The sequence below is a fragment of the Apis mellifera genome, linkage group LG1 (assembly GCF_003254395.2).
Source record: "Apis mellifera strain DH4 linkage group LG1, Amel_HAv3.1, whole genome shotgun sequence".
Taxonomy (NCBI): Eukaryota; Metazoa; Arthropoda; class Insecta; order Hymenoptera; family Apidae; genus Apis; species Apis mellifera.
In genome coordinates, this window is record NC_037638.1 from 26,625,905 (window position 1) to 26,645,046 (window position 19,142).

The window sequence follows — 19,142 nt, forward strand, 5'->3', positions numbered from 1 at the left end:
CAAGAAAGCCATTTGTTTCAAGGGTAGAGGTAGAGATCTCTCCCTTTGAAAGTAAATTTATTCTGGTAACAATATCCTCGGTCGAAAATTCTTGAAGAATATCGAAGATCCAACGATAAGATATTTCCCGCACAAAGGCAAACCAGCTAGAAACACTTGGAACGAGTGTCTGCCATCCTTAAAGGGAAGGGGGAGGGGGTAGATTGCTCGAGGATTCGGTAGCAGATTTCGCCACAGATCCGCGAAATCATCGCCGCTACGTAATCGTTTATACTTAAACTTGGGCCCTCGGGCTTCAGAGAATCTCCCACCCACCATAGATTCTATCACTTATGCGGCAAACTTTTTAGACCGTATGCTTTACGAGACACTCGGCGCATAATTACTTTCCAAGAAACCAGAATCCTCCCTTTCAGAATCCTGAAAAACTCGAGGAATTATGAAAATTTCGTTACATCGCTGCCACGCTCGAAAGTTCATCGCAACTTGAATTCACAATCTTTCCCTCTCTCTTCCTCTTTTTTGTATAATCGCCACCGTAATTAACGCGTTATCAAATTATTCGAATCAAGTATTCGAACAATACTTTCGCGAGAACGAAACGATTAAATCGATTTTATAAACGATTCCACGGCGACGACACGTTTCTATTGAAAAGGCAAATAAATCGTCGCCAGTGGTGGTATTTTCTTCCTCGCCAAGAAGAACGTTCGCAAACTCGAAAGTAATAGTCGATATAACCATCAGATATGGAAATAGCGGTGCCAATCGCCGAAAGTTCAAACATCTGTAGGGCGAATTCTCGTGTAGTGAGCGAAGTGAATACTTTCAGGACATAATGCGAAATGTTTGCACAGCAGATGGCACTAAGCGAGACGTGCTTCCCTCCGAGTCAAAAACGCGTCTCGAAAACTTTCCCGCACAGACAGTCAGATCGATCATCGGCGACGCGATAATTAAACATTTCGAACGATTTTTTCACCACTTTTCGATTAAAAGTTTCGCTTCATTGTAGATCGATTATAGATCCTAAACTGTTCGCGTCATTTCGCATCAAGTTGTATCGATATAATTCAATACCGTAGAATAAATATAATTTATCGGCTGTATCAATAGCAAATGTAGGTTACGTTAATTAGGGATTTATTAGAACAATAACGATCTTCGTGATAATCAATTTGCAGTTTAATGCGTGACGTTTATCGATACGACGCGTGATTTACGCGCGTTCCCCCCTCGAAATTTACATCGCGTTACATCTTCTTTTATTTCAATTCATCGAATGAAAAAAATCCGAAGAAAGAAGAAAGATCAACTATATATTCCTGAAAATTAAAAAAAAAAACAATTACAAATTACATTACGTTAATACACGCAGAAAGAAAGAGAAGAACCAATTACAATGATACAAACGAAACTCTCGGCGCAGGGGATAAAAGTACAGCCGCCACGAAATCTCAACTCCGCTTCGAAGAGGACAAAATGCAGCAAAAAGAAAAGAAAGAGAAATATTAAAATCCGGTAAAAATCGAAACGATGGTGTAAGAAAAAAGCGGGGAGGTTTCGTTTATTCGGGAGGGGAAGAATAAACGGAAGGTAAACGAGCGTGAAACGGGAGAGAACGGGAGAGAGGGAGTGCGGGTAGAGAGAAGTGGTGCATGAGCCGGCGCATCGAGCCAACCCTTTCAGGTTGGCGGCGGCCGAGCGACTGGTGGCTCGCGTCTTAACTCGTGCGATTCCGCGGACGCTCGGGAACGCCGGCGCCTCTGGGCGTCGCGACGGCGGGCGTTCAGGGCTGGCAGGCTGGCAGGCAGGCAAAGGCAGGCGTCCCTTCGCGCTCTCCCCGCCAGACGAGTTCCGACTCTACGCTCGGCCGGACGTGACGTAACGCGCGCAGCGTGGAGAGCGTAGAGAACGTCGTCGCCGTCGTTCTAGTCCTCGTCGTCGTCGTCGTCGTCGTCGTCGTCGTCGTCGTCGTCGTCCACGTAGCCCGTCGTCATTGTCGTGGTCGTCCTAGTCGTCGTTCTAGTCGTCGTTTACGTTGTCGTCCTCCACGTCGTCCTTCTCGTTCCTATCTTGATCCTCTCTCTCTCTCTCTCTCTCTTTCTCTCTCTCTCTCCTCCACACGCAAACAGATATATATATATACACACTCACGCACATTTATATATATATATATATACAATACACACACGCCACCTGTCTCTCTCTCTCTCTTTCTCTCTCCCTCTCTCCTCTCTCTCTCTCTCTCTCTCTTTCTCTCCCTCCGCGACGCAAACACCTGTGTCGTATCGTGCACGGCGTGATATCGAGGCCCGTCGTGACGTTCCCTCGTCGGGGATCAGTCGAGTGACAACGATAACAGCAGGACAATCTCCGCCGTCTCGTGTGGCACAGACGCGCCAGCACAACCGCGTGTGCCGTTCACGCACACCCGACACACTCTCCTCTCCTGCTTGTGAACGTAACAACAGTGTTCAAGCTTCGTTCGCGGTTATCTCGATCTTGGAATCCCATCATTTTTGGCGGCGATTATATTAGGACGGGGCGGAGAAGAGGGAAGTGTGAGAAGTGAAGGGGAAGAGAAGGGGGAGGAGGAGGAAAGGAAAAAGGGTGTGAAAGAGAGGAAGAAACTTGTTCGAGTGAGTGAGACGAGGAGAGGGAGGGGAAGTTGTTGGTGGCTCTTGATGTGGTGATTGATTCGTGGAATCATCGTAGAAGAATCGTAAAGGAGAAAGCTCGAGCCACGTGTGATTTTTCTTTTTTCTTTTTTTTTTTGATTTCCTCGTCATCAGTTGGTGGATTTGGAGAGAGAAATTTTTGTAAATCTTCGAGGCGGAGACAGACGGATAGATAAAGAAAGGAAGATAAAGGAAAGAAGAGAGAGAGAGATTTTGGTGTTTCGAAGTGTCGTTGGAGATTGAACGGGGGTATAAACGGAGACTCGGAGTGAAGGTAGGAGAGAAGCCGCGAGAAAGTTTTCGGGGGGGGAGGAAGATCTGGAGGAAGATCGCGAGGGAGGAGGCAGATGCGAGGAGAGATATCGAGGCGAGGTAGCGTCGAGGCGAGGCGAGGATGGTAAAGTAATGTGGCGAGGGGGAGGAGTTAGCGCGATCTTGGTGACGTCGCGATAAATAGACGCCGCGTAGACGGATGGTATGCGGTGACTTCTCCGAATTATCCCCGTCCACGGCGATAATAAACACGGCAAGCAAGACACGGTGTGTTGACGCCAGTTGCTTTCAAAATATTATTACCGATCGAGGTAATAATAACATGCCACTCTCGACAAGGGCCATAAACGATTGATCCGCGCTTAACCGCGATCATCGATTACACCTAAACGTGCGCGCGCCCTGCAACGTTTTCGATCGTCCGAAGACACGATATCGTCCCCTCGATCGAGAGCCGGGGAAGGAGGAGGAGGAGGAGGAGGAGAAGAAGAAGAAGGAGAAGGAGGTGGAGGAGGAAGAGGAGAAAGAAGGGGAAGAAAGGAGGGTCGTAACGCCGTGGAAAATTCGGCGTAGCGGTAATCGTGGTTGAACGTGGATCATCACGTGACGGAACGGTAAGGAGGGAGAGCGCGTTCGCCGTTCGGCGAAACGAGAACGGCCCGAAGATGCTGACCATGTCGACCTTGATGATGCCCACCACCATGACCACCATGACGAATCCCGGCCCTATACCGGCGCACAGCATGCCGCAGAAGATAGAACCGCCTAAGCTGACCGCAGCAGCTACGCTCACCCACACGGCAACAGCCGGCAACAAATCAGGTACCGCTTTATACTACAGATTTATGGCTTTGCACTATCGTTCGAGCCCGGCTCTAAGATAAATTTAACCGGTACATTGTGCCGCTCCGAGCGTATGCTCCGCTGCCTCCTGTCAATCCGTGAACGATATACGTCGTTAAACTTACACTCCCGCCACTCTCTCTCCTTTCCACCCCTCCACAGCTCCATTTCATCGCTCTTTCAAATCGCGAATTAACCAAATTATCGTATCCTTGATACGCAGAACGAAGGGAAGGTTTCGCTTAACGTTTCGCCGAATCGTGACACGTTCCGTGTCCTCTTTTCGTTCTTCCTATTGTCGAAAAACTGACAAGTTGGCAGAAAAAAGTAGCGTTGTCAAGCGATGAATTTCCAACCAATTTCCCTTCGATATTTCATATATGCGTATTTCTCGTCAAAGAAAATACGTAAATAGAACTAAAGGTCGAATTAATTTTCCGATCTATGAAGTTTCGCAAGTTTGTAGAAATATTTCGTGGCGAGAATCTAAATCTAAAGTCTATTGTACGATGAATACAAGATTTTCTAATCGTCTTTATTTATCTCGATGCAATACTCGATTCCTCTCTCTCTTTCTCTTTCTCTCTTCAATAATTTCTTCGACGCGGTTTTATAAGCATCGCGCGAAGGCAACGTAGTTGGACGATTTTTATCTCCGTTTTATCTCATACGTAACATTCCGATACTTTTGCCGCGAAACTACCGCAATTCTGTGTTCCAATTCCGGCGTCCATAAAAGAAGTGCTAACTTCTTGTAGGGTGCGCGAGGGGGCGGAAAGTTACGGGAGGGAGGATCGCAAGGCCGGCTGATCTGGATGTGACCCGCATAGAAATTGGAATATATATATATATATATACGTGCCGGCTTTCTAAGATGCTCGTGAAAGTAATAACGTTGATCGCCAGGAATTAATTGCTCCCATTACGGATGTCGACTTTTCTCGATTAGCGTTCGTGACCGGCGCGCGACTCCGTCCCTCGACTGCTCGAGATCTACTACCGGCCCCGAGCAATTATCCCCCAGTAATTACCGGCTAATAAACATTTACCGTGAGCCTCGACGAAACGTTATAGCTCAATTAAAAATTTATAACTCGGCCACCGGCTTGACAAAAGCCGCGGAAAAACGGGGAGGGGGGGGGAGAGGGAAGGAAAAGGGGAAGAGGAAAAAAAAAAGGAGAAAAGGAAAAGAAGAAGAGGAAAAAAGAAACGACATTGGCGCATAGCCAGGACTTTGTAGTCCCTACTCGAACGACATTCCTGCCAGAATCTTTCTTCGTTCCCCAGCGAAATCTCCTCGGCGTCGTTGCTTTAACGTTTGCGTATCGAAACCGTATCGCGTTCCATCGTGTCACCATCGAGTGCCCTCTGTTCCGTGCGGGAGGACCCCGTTTCGATACGCGTGTGGACCCCGATTCCTCGCGCAACGACGACGGAAGAACCCTCTCTCGTTCCAGAGGGATCGTCTCGTTTCGCGAACGCGTGTGTATCTCCTTTCCATCCGTCGACGCGAGTAAACCGAATCCGTGGAGTGGATCTGTATCCGAGGATAGAGGGACACTTAACTGCGCTCACTTAGCACGTACCGGTGCTGTATCTGGATTACAATGGAAACCGTGGCTGTACGCAACACGGTTGTTCCGTTTTCGATACGGATCCCTATCGAAGGGAGTTGAATTCTCTCGTCGAATAGACGAGAAGGGTTGAAAAGTTGGCGAGATCCTTTGGGATGGTAGATATTCAAGGGGTACACTCGAACCTTTATCCGTCGATTGGCTATGTACGTTTCTCTCTCTCTCTCTCTCTTTCTCGTTCGTTGGATTTCTTTTTTCGAACGGTGTTTACTGTCGCACAGCCGCTCCAATTTTCTCGTTGTTGCTGTAAGTCGAGTACGGCAATTTCATCCGTGCGATCGCGACGAGGCTCTGATTACAAATTGCTCTCGCATTGATTTCTCATCGTGAAATTCACCTCGTTCCTTGACGATTATTCGAAGTTGCTCGTTAAACCATACGATATATTTCTTTTATTTTTCTCCCTTTTCCCCGTTCTTTCTTCTTTTTTTCCTTTTTTTTTTTAATCATGATTTAATTTCGAAAAATTAATCATTTTCCGATTCGTTTGACGAACGCCTAGTCTCTCGCGACTTTCCTCGAGAGATACGATCGAGGATATTATGAAATTTCTCTGTAAGAAAATCGGAACCAACTTTCCAGATCGTATTTGATTATGTAATTTTGAAGTTTGAATACGCAAAGTTATCCCCGAAGCAATTTCCAGTTATTGACTATCTTTTATCCAAGATACATGATAATCGTTAAAGTTGTGCACCGTAACTAAAAATAGCCTCGATATTGTTGCAGCGAGGTAAAGGATCATTTGTCCGACATGATGTACAATAAAAGTTTAGAAAAGATACCGAGAAAAATCGACGATATGTATATATATATATATATAAAAAGACAGAGAGAGAGAGATTCGCAGTAAGAGAATATTCACTGGCTCCCTTTTTAAATTTACTTTCCCATAAACGTTTGTTTACATTTTCGAACGAAAGCGTTAAACAATTCTCTTCCAGATTCGACTGTTTCTTCAGAGATTTAAATTCCCTGCCTTCTTTACCAAACTTCAACCTACACCGGACGAAAAGGTGTCCGCGAGATCATCGATTCTATCACTTCCGCTACATCGACCAATTTCTACGAATCATCCATCCCTTCGTCCCTTATCCCGTGCCAAGAAATAAGAAATCGAAACAAAATAAAAAATAAAATAAAAAAAAAGGAGGGAGAAGAAAAGAAGGATAAATGGGCGAATAATGCGTGGCGCGACAAGCCGTTCAAAGGCGTGTTTATCCACGTATGTGTAATCCAGAGCGGCGAAATACGTAGAACTGCCAATAGGGCAATCCCTAGCCGTGCACACTTAGCACGTACTAACTGTAGTTACCGTTACATCGCGAGTGTACGTGTCGTGGGAGCGTAACAAGGGCGCAAGTCCCGGCATCGTGCCACTTCGCCACGTATACTACCTGCGTGGCATGCACGTTACCTACGTTACAGCACAAGTGGATGCGTGGAATTTATCGAAGACCACACCAGACGTCATTCGGCCTCGTATCGGCCTGGATCAATCCCATTTAATTACTTAAGGATTAGGACACTGTCGCCTCGTCGTCCTCGAAGCTCTTCCAAATTTTAACAAAATTTACAAACAAATATGGATCGATTCTATCGGGACAACCGATTGTTTCGAATATATATATTTATATAATATCACTTCAAGGATATAGTTTTTTATATATAGTTATATATAGTTATATAGTTATATATAGTTTTTTATATATAGTTTTTATTAATCAAATTTAACATTTGAATTTACTAAAATATTTAAAGTTACTCAAGATGAAGAGCGAAGGAAAATTACGTGGATATAAAAGCGTTAAAGCCACTTGTTCTTTTTCTTTCTTTTTTCTTCTAAACGAGGTCGACCGTTTAACGTGGCAACGCACGCAACGTGGCGGATACGTGGACCAGCTTAGGAACAGGAATTTTCTTTCTTCGCTTCAGAGGTGTTAAGGCTACCTGTTTCCGCGGTCAAACGACTCGTGTCGGGATAACGAAGAGTGGTCCCAGAGTAGCGACGACACGGCGGCGAGATGGGATTGTTCAATTATTTACAACCGATGGAGAGAGGAATATCAGAGAGGATGGAAGGTGTCTCTATCTATCTATCTATCTCTCTCTTTCTCTCTTCGATAGAAGAAGAAAATTAATTCTGTTTACCGGGCCGGTTAAGGGAGAAGGAGCGAAAGTGTAAAGGATTCGTGTAAGCGCAAATTATTCCCTTTAGGTGGGTAGGAAATTTCGTTAAAACGCGACCTTCGCCAAAGAATTTGTTATGGAACGCTCTCCTTTTCCACTACACTCTCTTTTCTTTCCACGCGTCCTAAGAATAGATTCTCATCTTTATTAATTTTAAACATCGACACAAGGATCAGCGTTGATTGATTATCGTTATATGGGGAAAAGGATGGAGACTCTTGTAAACTTGCAACTTCGATCGTTATAATACGAGGAGAGAGTCGGTTTAAATCGAGGAACGTGGTGATGGTGAATTTTTTCCCATTGCTGGAATTTTTGAATTTTATCTCGATCCCGTAGGGAGAATAATTGGATTCAAGGGGGCGTGGTAATAATAACGTTAATAAACGAGAGCAATAGAGACAGGGGGCGAAATTAAATCGAGAAATATCGCGAGTCACGAGTCGCGGGACACTGTAATGTACCAAGTATTATACCACCCCCGCGAAAGAAACCTATTTCAAGTTATTGATCCCATAAACTCTTGAAATTTATGAACGGGCCGCATTAACGATTCCTGCTAAAGTATCACTATCTACGGCTCTTAAACTCTGCAACGAGATTAACGAGCAACAAAGTTCGGGCCAATCGTTTCCTACGAACCACGAAGACACGGAGGAATTCGAGAAATTCGACTCCTCCTCCCCCTCCCTCCCCTATTAACCCCTTCGATTTATCATTGTACGTACACAAACGCGAGGGCGCGACAAAGGCCCTCGTGGCAAACGACGGCATCTCTCGGTTCTCGTTTCAGAAAAATTCGCCCCCTATCGGGCAATTTTCTAAGATGGGACGGAAGCCGAGAACGGAGGGAGGGGGTGGACGACGATGACGGCGACTAGGACGAAAGGACGGAGGCGATGGATGGCTTTAGCCTCGGTTTCCTGACGAGGTTACCGAAGTTTCGTCCGCAGATTCAATTTTAGTTGGCGCGCCAGGCCGCGCCACCGCCATCCGCGCCGCTCAACGCCACGTAGCTGCCTCGTAAGGGGTGGTAACCAGCCAGTCTTTCTATATTCGCCCCCTCCATCCCCTCGGCCGTCCCCGGCCTCTTGCCAACGAGCCGCTTCGAGGCCACTTTATTCACCTCCGCGCCTCAACTTTCCGCGTTTTCCGCGCGTTCCCTTCCTTCGCCCTCCCTCCCACCCTATGTGCGTGCGCGTACCGCGACCGCTTGGAACAACGGCGTTCGCGAGTATAACAACAATAACGTGGCGACCCCTTTCCCCTGTAAGATTTAAAAAGAAAAGGAAAGAAATTTTCTCTTCTCTAGTATTGGAGAGATTATTGGAGGGAAGGAAAGGGAGTTCTGTTTTTCGTTCCTTCCAGAACCGGTTCGTTCGTTACGGATTCGCTCGTATGAATTTGATTATTAATTAATTACACCGTGCCGGCCGTGTGTATAAAGTAACGTTCAATATTGAGCGTTGCGCGATCAGTGGCGGCGTTGTGTCGTAACAACTGTTGGCATTGTTAATTCTATGGATAATTGCCATTATTAATTGGTAGAAATTGCGCAGCGGCGGCGGTATCGGATCGGGATCGCGGAGGGCGCTCTGTTATTTTCGTTCCGGCCAGAATATACTTCGAATTAATTGAACCTCGCGCTCCCGCGTTTATGATGAAATTTTTTTCCCCTCCCCATCTTCTCCCTCCACCTGTTTTTAGAAATTATTCCTGGAACGCTTTTATCGAGATGTTATTATACACAGAAGTGACAACGGTTTCGCAACTTCCCCATTATTGCGTTTCATTTCGTTGTAAAATTGATTTAACGTTTATGAAATATGAACTCACGCAACGAAATATCCGATTCCGTAACAGCAGATAGATCCAGTTGAATGGAGAATTTTTCCACGAGGGAGAAACACCACCTTGGCTCGTCGAGCGTTGATTTCCAGTATTTTTAAATAAATTATCGCGTACCCCGGAACCGGGGATAAAAACCCGGTTAGAATCATTGATCAGGAAGCCAGAAAAAAAAGAGTGACCTTGTTAGTTATCACGATAATATCTAAAAATATCGTGACTACGTACTGTCGAGCTATAGTCGAGCAGGTGAGATTGTCAATATCCGCATACCGCCAAGTAAAAATCTTTAATACGGCGTATAAGCATAGTAGCGTAGTTACGAATAATAATGAAAAACAGGAAAAAGAAAAAACGAAATTGAACGACGACTTGTGTAATTTCGTCGAATATTATAAAGTATCCAGAAATATTTCAAGGGATTTGTTTATTTATTTCGATATAATTAGATGATCGTTAAATTAATTCATTTCGAAGAAATTTTTCAGCGCTTTTAATTCCCCGTGTTACGTGCCCCGATTTTTAAATCGATTTTAATTTGTTCGATTTACATTTCATTTCAACGAGCAAGAATTTCCTCTCCCTCCCCCTTTGCGGCAAGGAAGGTAAATTACGTGGAAAGTGAAACGGGATCGCAGATGGGATTTATAAAAATTTAAATGAGAAGAATCGAAACGAGTAGTTGGAAAAGTATCCAGTTTTATTCCAGAAACATTTTGCGCACGCGTCGCGAAGAACAAGACACCGTTTCTTAAGTACGTAAATTTCCAAATACTTCGTCTGAGAGATTCCCTTCGTTATTCAATTTCTTATGCAACAATATTCACTCGAAATTTCGAATTAAAAAAATTCGTCTTAAATACGTTTCATTTCCGACTATCGTCAAATATCATAAGGGAACACTTTTGCATAAGTTTTCGCAAGAACTGTAAACACGGGGGAAGGGAAACGCATCGAACAAACATTTTCCAACGTTTTCCGCCCCCACCGTAGAATTCCGGTTACAACAATGCCAAACAAAAACACGCAAACACGAGCATTGTATCATGGCAACGGGGGAGGGAAAAAAAAAATAGTAAAAAAGCAAACAATACAGGACACGCAGAAACGGAGCGGAATTCGGCGCAACAACAAATCTCGATCGAAATCGATGGGGATCATAAAAAAAAAAAGGGAAAACCGAAAAAAAAACCGATTTTCAACTAATTAACGTATATAACGGTAACCGTAAGCTAGCCTCGCAAACGAATTGTAAATCCATCTGCAAAATTGATTATCCGTATATAGCCGTGTATAGAGAGAGAGAGAGTATAGAGAGAGCTGTATAGATTCGAGGGTAAAGTCACTTGTTCGGGAACAACATTTACCGAGCTCGCGTAACGACTGATCCGTCTATTCCCAGCGGCAACGAAAACTCGTAAAACGGTACTTGGAAATTCGCTGCGCCAAGTTAAACTTGATGGAGACGAAGGGGTATGGCATGGCCGATATACCAATGTTGCAGCCCTGTTGTAACCCAGCCAGTCGTACCGGCTTCCTCCTCCTCCCCTCCCCCCCGTATTGGCGGAGAGAGGGACCCAGAGGACCTACCGTTCGTAGGCGAGCGTGGTCGGTCGGTCCGTCGGTTAACCGGCTGGGTTTCGAGGGCGAAGAGCGGGGACCCTCTTTCTCTCTCTATCTGTGCGTGCGTGTGTACATGTGTGCAATCGAGGAAGGGGACACCTAGCGAGGTGGGTATGCGAGAGAGGGTGAAACGATATTGTTTTGGCCGAGAATGAGCCCTCGGTCGATGCTTAGGACAGCATTTCCGTGGTAAAAACCGTACGAGCGTATCAAACGGTCACGTACATACCTCCCCTGTCGCTCTTCCAATACGGTGCACGCCATACGGATAGATAGGATGGGAGAAAGAAGGGGGAGGTGGGTTGCGGAGAAAGGGGATGGGGAGGAGATGGCGAGATGCGACACAGAGAGAGAGGAGGGCACAAAGATATTCGGGCTGCGGACAGAAATATTGGGACGATATCTAAGAGGTTGGGTGGGCAGGATATAAGGGTGGGTGCACCGACGACGACGACGACGACTACGACGACTACGACTACGACGACGCCAAGATACGTCGAGGGAACGAAACATCACGGAAGTGGACGACGCACGAGGATCCGAGAGATCCTCCTCGAATACCAACCAGCCCCCTTCCGTTCTTCTTCTATCTTATGCTTTCACGGGGCGAAGGGAAGGGGCTGGATGGAAGTCTGGTGGTGGATTACACGTGGAAAACCGCATGGATTTGCGTGCAGTTGGCCGGCTGCCTTGACTGGCGGAGAGCAAAATCTGACCCCCTTTCGGGGGCGACGGATAAATCTAAAATTTGGCATGAGAAGGAGTCAGCCATGAAAGACGATTCCGTAAGAAAAAGTCCCTAACCCGTTAGTTGCCGATCGACAACGGACGTGGGATCGCTTTTCCAATGGGGAGGAAGAAGGAAAGAAAGAAAAAAAGAGGGGGGAAAGGAAAAAAATGTCTGCGAGCGTGCTCGCAAATTTTCTTTCCACTCCTCCCCACTCGTCCTTGCTTCCGATCCGAGATAATGGAAGCTTCTTGCGCATTGTGTATTATATATTTCAAACGGGGCACGATGAATTGCGCGCCCCGACACGAAATACACGAATCGTGTATCTGGCGAAACGAATCACCGCGAGACGATATATCTTGGAAAAATTATTATTTTACACTTCTGGAAATTATTGGAATTTTTATTTTCGCTTCGCTTCGGGAGTTAAACTATGCGGCGAGAAGGGGAAGTTTTGGTTTGGAAAGTTTTCCGATCGTGAAAATAATGATAGATAAAATAATTTGTAAGACGCTCTCTTCAACCCTGTTTCATTTTAGGTTTAGCATATATATATATATATATATATAGCGTATATAATTAAATCATTTGATCCATTTATAAGGTCGTATTAAAAATTCTGATACTTTAAACTTTGTTATTGTTCAAAGCTAAAAGTGCATTAAGCTAGTAATCGGATTCTTAATGGTGAGGTCACACAAGGGGTTTCTCTTCTGTTTAACTTTATGAATGGGTGAAAAACGTTGAATAGAAAAAAGGGATATTATTCTTCCTTCTCCTTTTTCTCTTCTTCCTTTCTTTCTTCATGTTTCTCTTTTTCTTTATTCCGATCGAAATACATATACGTATATTTATCGAGAAGAAAAATCGCTACGTACTAAATAATCAACGTACAATTTATGGAGTATTATCGTAAGATAAATTAATTATCAAGTTGAAACAATATTATTTCCCATGATACACGGTGTAAATATTTTATTTTGAAACATCATCGCGGGTTGAAAAACCGTGCGAATCGCTCGCAAGAAGCGAAAAAAAATAACAATGGGGCGACGTTTCAAATCCATTATTTATCTTTCCGCCTGAAAATGCTGGCTGAAAGCTTTCTCGCCGAATATAAATTTAAATTAAAATTACATGGTCGAAACGAAAAGAAAAAAAAAAAAGGACAAAAATTATCGCGAAAACGCTCAATTCGCGCCTCGCTTTCTCACATTCCATCGAATTGAGTCCCCTCGATTTTCCTCGCGCTAATGCTTCCCCCCCTCGAACAAATTTTAGAACAAATCGCAACGCAACACCCGACGAAATCAATCGACGATATAATTCAGCAAGCGGCAAATGTCAAAACGTTGTAGCGCGCCGTCCAAATAGAGATGTCAACCGTTCGGTCGACCGACTGACGATGTATCCGGCTCTATACCAACCTATCTATACTCGCCATCCTCGCCTCCTACCTCTATAAAGTAGCAGTTGTAAGCCGGATGCGGAAGTCGTGTTCCCTTACTGGGTCGAGTTCTCGCGCCTCGAGATGCACGATCCGTCGTAAATCGTCCCGGTTCGACACCGATTACAGGGATGATATAGAGTAATAATAAAGTTGGCCAATGTTAATTTATTAGAAATCACGCGAGATATGGCCGAGTTCCCCCTGGCTCCTCTCCCCTGAATTATGGAAAAAGGTGGCGTGATCGATCGATGCGATATAATAAACGCGATTTTCGTGTTAAATTTTATTTTTTTTATTATTATTATCATCTCCTTGTTTCGTTTGATCACGATCGTTTCGTTGCACGGATCGCGTCGGGGGATCGATGTAATTCGAAAGCGATAGCTAATTCACGGTTTAGCATGTAAATTAGGATTCCCTGTTAATTTTATCGGGAATTTGCGAAAGATTCGCTTAATGGAATTTCGTTACTGCTCGATCGAAAACATTAATAATTATCAGGTTGGCCAGGTTCATTAAAACCGCGTTTCTATTAATCGATCGAATCCCCCTCCCCCCCTCCGCTGTTGCAAGGTACGGCAATCGAAATAACCGTTTAATAACGCGGGGACGGGAATTTAATTCGACGCTTTTGTTACAAGGCGTACTCGTCGATTTTGTCATAGCGTCGCGTCGCCACGGCCGCCGCCGCCCGAAACCCGTCTGAAACTTTCCCCGTCTATTATTATTTTCAGACTTTTCAAGGGTTTTATACATAGAACGAATTCTATTACGGGCTCGAAAATTACTTGTACCGTGAAATTCGCCTTAATCAGATCGTGTCGCGTGGCGAGAGAGGGTCGTTTGAAAAGACAAGCGTGGACACAAGCGTTCCTCCTCCTCGAGCGCATTGCTTCCCCCCCCTCCCCCTCCCTAAGTTCAAATTTGCGGTCATTAGGCACGCTCACGTGTCACCGTTTCTTGTCTTCGTTACGAACCGTCCTTTATTTCGACGGAACAACGGGGGAAACGTGGTTTTTTCGCTCGTAAAAAATCTCGCAAAATCAATGAAAATTTCTCTTCCCTTCGTTTTCTAAAAAATTAAAACGAGGGAATAACAAGAAAAGGAACTTTCTTCTTTTCTTTTTTCCATCGCTTTTTAAACTCATCAATATATCAACCAATATACGAGTTATGTCAAACTCATCAACGTAACTTTCTTTCTTCTTCTTTTTTTTTTTTTTTTTTTTTTTTCTGTATCGAGTACAAAGATCGAGTACAATATGGATGATGGCAACAGGCGACGGATATTGCACTCGGTGTAGCAACGGCCAAAGTGGTTGCTCGCATTAAGTGCGTTTCACGCTTGTGGATTTAAGAGAGCGGCGGGAGAAGAAGGGGAAGAGAGGTAGGGGAGGGAGATAGGTAGGCTGATCAATATGCTAATATTTTGATGCTTCCACTCCGCTCCGTGAATTGAATTACGGCCGAACGAACGAAGATAGATGGAGGGGCGCGCGCGAACAGGGAGGCGCGAAGAAAAGGGAGGACGGGATGGAATGGTTTCTCTCGAACGGTTTCTTTCGGGACTAGCTGTTGTTGTACACGACGGGAAATACGCGTTCTCGATTAGGAAAAAGGGTGCGTAATTAACAAATCAATTCATACGCGATATCCCCTTCGATTAAAGTAACTCGATGAAATTTGTTGTCAATTGTTGAGACCAATTCGAGAATGCGGTTTCCTCCAATTTCCTCGTTCGAGTAGACGAGTCTATTTCGAGAGGAGAGTCTCGTGTGAAAACTTTACCACGAAATTTCAAGATTCTTCTTTGATCGTTCAATTTTAAACATTTGAAACATTTGGAGAAGATAAAGCCGTGCGAGTTTTAAATACATGGTTGAAATTGGGCAGGATGATTCGAAAGGAATTCGTTCCAATGGCGTCCAATTATTTTTGAAAAGAATCCTGGCTTGCATCCCTTAATAGATTATCAACTCTTTGAAATTTTAGGCTCGTGTGATAGATTATTTTTATTCAAAATAAGCGGCGAGGAGGCGGAATTCTGTCGAATTCACCTCGATAGGTTAACGAGGAAAGTTTGTTCGCGTATTTATTACTCTCCCCGGGCTACTATCTTAATGCCACGTCACGCGGCGGATCCTGCCGCGTGAAACAGTACCCTTCTCCCAATCTCACCCCTTTCGTCCAGTTTATCCGCGTACTTTTTCGTTACGACTCTATCGAGAAACTTCCTCTCTCGTCCAACTTCCGCCCGTTTACCGTCAGGCTGGGGAGAAGAAATTTATGCGTTTTAAAGGAACGATCGATGGAAAAAAAAAATGAAATCGCAAATGTAAATAAGAAAGGACGAGATTATCTTAATTATGGAATGTATAAGAATTATGTAATTTATATGAATAGCGCGAAGAAAAGATGGCTATGTACGTGACACGTCAACGTTGATTCCTTTCTCTCAAAGGATCCGTGTCGACCATTACTTACACCAGTTATACTTGCCACGCGTAACCAAGCTTTTCCTCGACACGTGTATCTCATTACACACATATCCTCTCGTCCCACGAAATCTTTTCTAAATATTGGCAAAATTAAAACTATTTAAACAAGTCCATCTATCGATATCTTTATATCAGACGCGCTTTCCTTTAAACCTGCGGAAAATCTTAATGGATTGTCTTTCAATGATCCAAGAGATTGCGAGAAGGATTACAACCGTCCCGCAGAATTCGAAGGTTTCAAGGTTTCGCTCGGTTATCGGACTTTGGCTGCCCGAAAACAATAACGTAATAACGTAACCGGATGTTCCGGATAATTTCGATCGGGAAAGGCGGTTGTGTACGTGGAAAGAGAGAGGGAGGGAGGGTTAAGGTTAGTTAAGGGGAGCAATGAAACGAGAGTCGTGCCGCGTTCCTATCCAGATATCTTCTGGTTTCCGCGAAGCTGGCGGAATGTCGGCGTGAAAGATAATTCCCTCCTGCGAGAGAACTCGTGTCACCACTCGTTCGCCTCTCCTCTTTTCAATTAGAGATTCTTTTCTTACCGTTGCCGACTTCCTCTCGACATTCCTCCCCTGTATTTATTTCTCTCTTCCTTTGATACCCGATCCTCGAGGCTAGTTGCTTCGAATGCAAAAAAAAGAAGAAAGAAAAGAAAAAGAGGATCGTTAAAAGAATACAAGAATCCTTTACTTAGCGTTCAAACACTAGCTTGTCCCAAAATACTGCGTCGTTCGACAACGTGACTGATCGAAAATCGAAAATATTTTCTCTTCGAAAGGCCAAGAAACAAATTAATCGGGGCGCTTCCTTTCGAAGGGGACGCTTTAAACGCTTTAAACGCTTAAATCGGTGTGTATAAATTGGGGCGTGGCGAAACGTCGAAACGAGGGGGGGGGTTCTCGCGATAAGGAGGGCGGGTGGGAGTTGGACGATCCTCGTCCGCTTTTTACGACGGTTTTACCACTTTTCCATTACTGGCCGGTCGAGGAGCGTCAAGTTGGAAAGGGGGTGACGGTGACTAATTGTCGCAAAGGCGATCATGATATGCCCCCGCTCGTAAATCTGATTGGCTTCGCTCCCCGACTTCCAATGCAATCTCTCCTCCACGATCTCTCCCTCCCTCCTTGCTTCCCCCACCCCTCCCCTTCGCTTGCCCGATTTTTAGATTTCTCTCTGGGAATGGAGCGCGGTTTCTGTGAACCGCCGCTCGTGATGTAAAGCGGGCAAGCTAAAGCGGATCCCGATCCCGAGATTTTTATCGTTCCGCGCGAGGAATTGGGAAGAGGAGTCGAGCGAAAAGCCGAGCAAAAATGAGCAACGAGCGAGGCGATGATTTTTCGATGCGGTCACCGCGATCCAAATGCCGCGAAATTCAACCGGGGTGGTTGAAAATTTATCAGTCATCGTCTCCCTCCCTCTCTCCCGCGCGCAACGATTTTTCCGGCCGCGCCCCATCTTTTTTAACCGCCCTATACGTACACGCGCTCGTTACACTGAAATGCCGAGGTTCGATTTTTGCGCGCCTCGTGCAATTTCCAATTACTCGCACGTTACTCGTGCTTGAGAAAGCACGCTGATCGTTGTCGATTGCTGTTCATTCCGCTCGTGTTATTCCCTTTCGCCCTTCTTTTCTCTTCTTTCTATCTCTATCTCTCTCGGACCCTCGCGCGCGTCCTTTGTTTCGTCGAATGGGGATAGGGAATGTATCGAGCGTATGTTACTACGTCTTCTCGCGTATAAATATCCGAGCAGAGTGTATCGGCAGATTCGAGGAGGAGGATAATACTCGAAGAGTTTCTCGTTTCTTCCTTCTTTTTTTTTCTCTTTTCTTATAAACAAATAGATACATGGTAAATCGAGCGTGGATCGAGAAGGTAGTATCGGATAGTATCGACGAACGAAGGTCAACGCGCCTTGGAAAATAAGAATTTACCCTTTTTCCCGGGGAAATAGAAAGGTGTACGGGGAAGGAGGATGGGAGTAGTGGCGTAGTGTTGTAAGTGACGTTTTCGTTTAAAACTTTCATCCGTTCGCCGGTGACAAATCGATTTCCAAGCTTCGCGTATGATTTGCCTCGAGCCACGACGAATACTCACGGATCTCTCTACCCCCTCCTCCCCTCCCCCTTCCCTCCCGCATAGCCTACGGATTTATCGCGCTCCGATAAATATTACCGAAAACAATAGGGTAGAAAGTATAAACGTATTGCTCGTCACACGTTTCGTCGCGTCACGGGATGAACTGATCAGCGGTTAACAAAGGATGGAAAGGTCCACCGAAATAATAATAATAACAATAATAATAATAACAATAATAACAATAATAATAACAATAACAATAATAAAACTTGACCGCGATCGAACGAAATTGCGCGTAAATCGCGGTTTAATTGGCCGCGTGTTAAGGGGCTGGTGATAATAGAGTGGCCTTTCGATCGGATCGAGGGGAGGAGAGAGAGAGAGAGAAAGAGAGAGAGGAAGAAAAAAGGGAGGGAAGGGAGGAAAAATGCGGTACGCTCTTTCAATTACGGCCACGCGGAAACGAGTGGCGCATTAACAAATCCACTGATTTCAATGGGTAATCATTTTTTCAAGGGGTGAAAACCCCTGCTATTCACGCATGCGCTCCCCGATATCCGTTGGCCGGGCTTGCCCGCATTTCACGATCCGCCGTTTTCCACCATAGACGGATGAATTCCCATGCGTTTTTGCCCTGACCAACTCGAACGAACGAACGAACGAAGCCGGCTATTCCAACCAAGCTCTGGAATAGTGGTGGGTGATGGGCGAGAACGGGATGGGCGGTGGAGGATAGTGAGCCGGGATCGATGGAGATAATGCCCATTACCCTTAATACGAACTCGCTCTTCTTCCATCTCTTCTCCTCTCCCTTCAACCTTTAACCCACCCTCCCTTCCCACGCTCCCCTCCTTCGAGCCATTCCATTCTCGTGGCTCTTCGCAATCTGTAACCGATGCTTTTTATCGTCTCCGCTGACTCGATTCGAGAGAAAGAGAGAGAGAGACCTCACCCCTTCGCCGAGCTCTCGTCGTCGTTATCATCATTGATCAAAATTTTGAAATCTCGAATGGAGAGCGTAATACCGCTTCCTTCGCCCTCCTTCCTCCTACCTAAGCGCCCTAACTCGCGCAAACGAGCTGTTCCCAAAGCTTCTCGATCTCACACCTCCTCTCCCTATCTTTCTCTCTTTCTCTGGAATTCTGCCGGCCAAGGATACGATGGATCGTTAGATATCTCTTTGTGTATATAATACGTACACAGCGAATAATAATTTCTAAAAATATGCAAGTACGTATAACCCGCGATTGATTAAAATCGTACGATTTGAATTTTAAATTTCTTCGAAATATAT

At 45.1% G+C, this 19,142-nt stretch overlaps 1 protein-coding gene across 8 annotated transcripts in view; it reads left to right on the plus strand.

The window, feature by feature from the left end:
- Positions 1 to 19,142, plus strand: part of LOC551623 (nucleolysin TIAR) — a 465,359-nt gene that overhangs the window by 276,009 nt on the left and 170,208 nt on the right. The window contains exons 1-2 of one of the 8 annotated variants that reach the window (XR_003306265.1): positions 1,807 to 2,642; positions 2,796 to 3,776. The exons of 6 other annotated variants lie outside the window; for them this stretch is intronic. The gene's annotated coding sequence lies outside the window, so the exon portion shown is untranslated. Of the gene's footprint in view, positions 1 to 1,806; positions 3,777 to 19,142 lie in introns of those variants that run through there. One more of the 8 variants, XR_003306264.1, reaches the window with a different exon arrangement.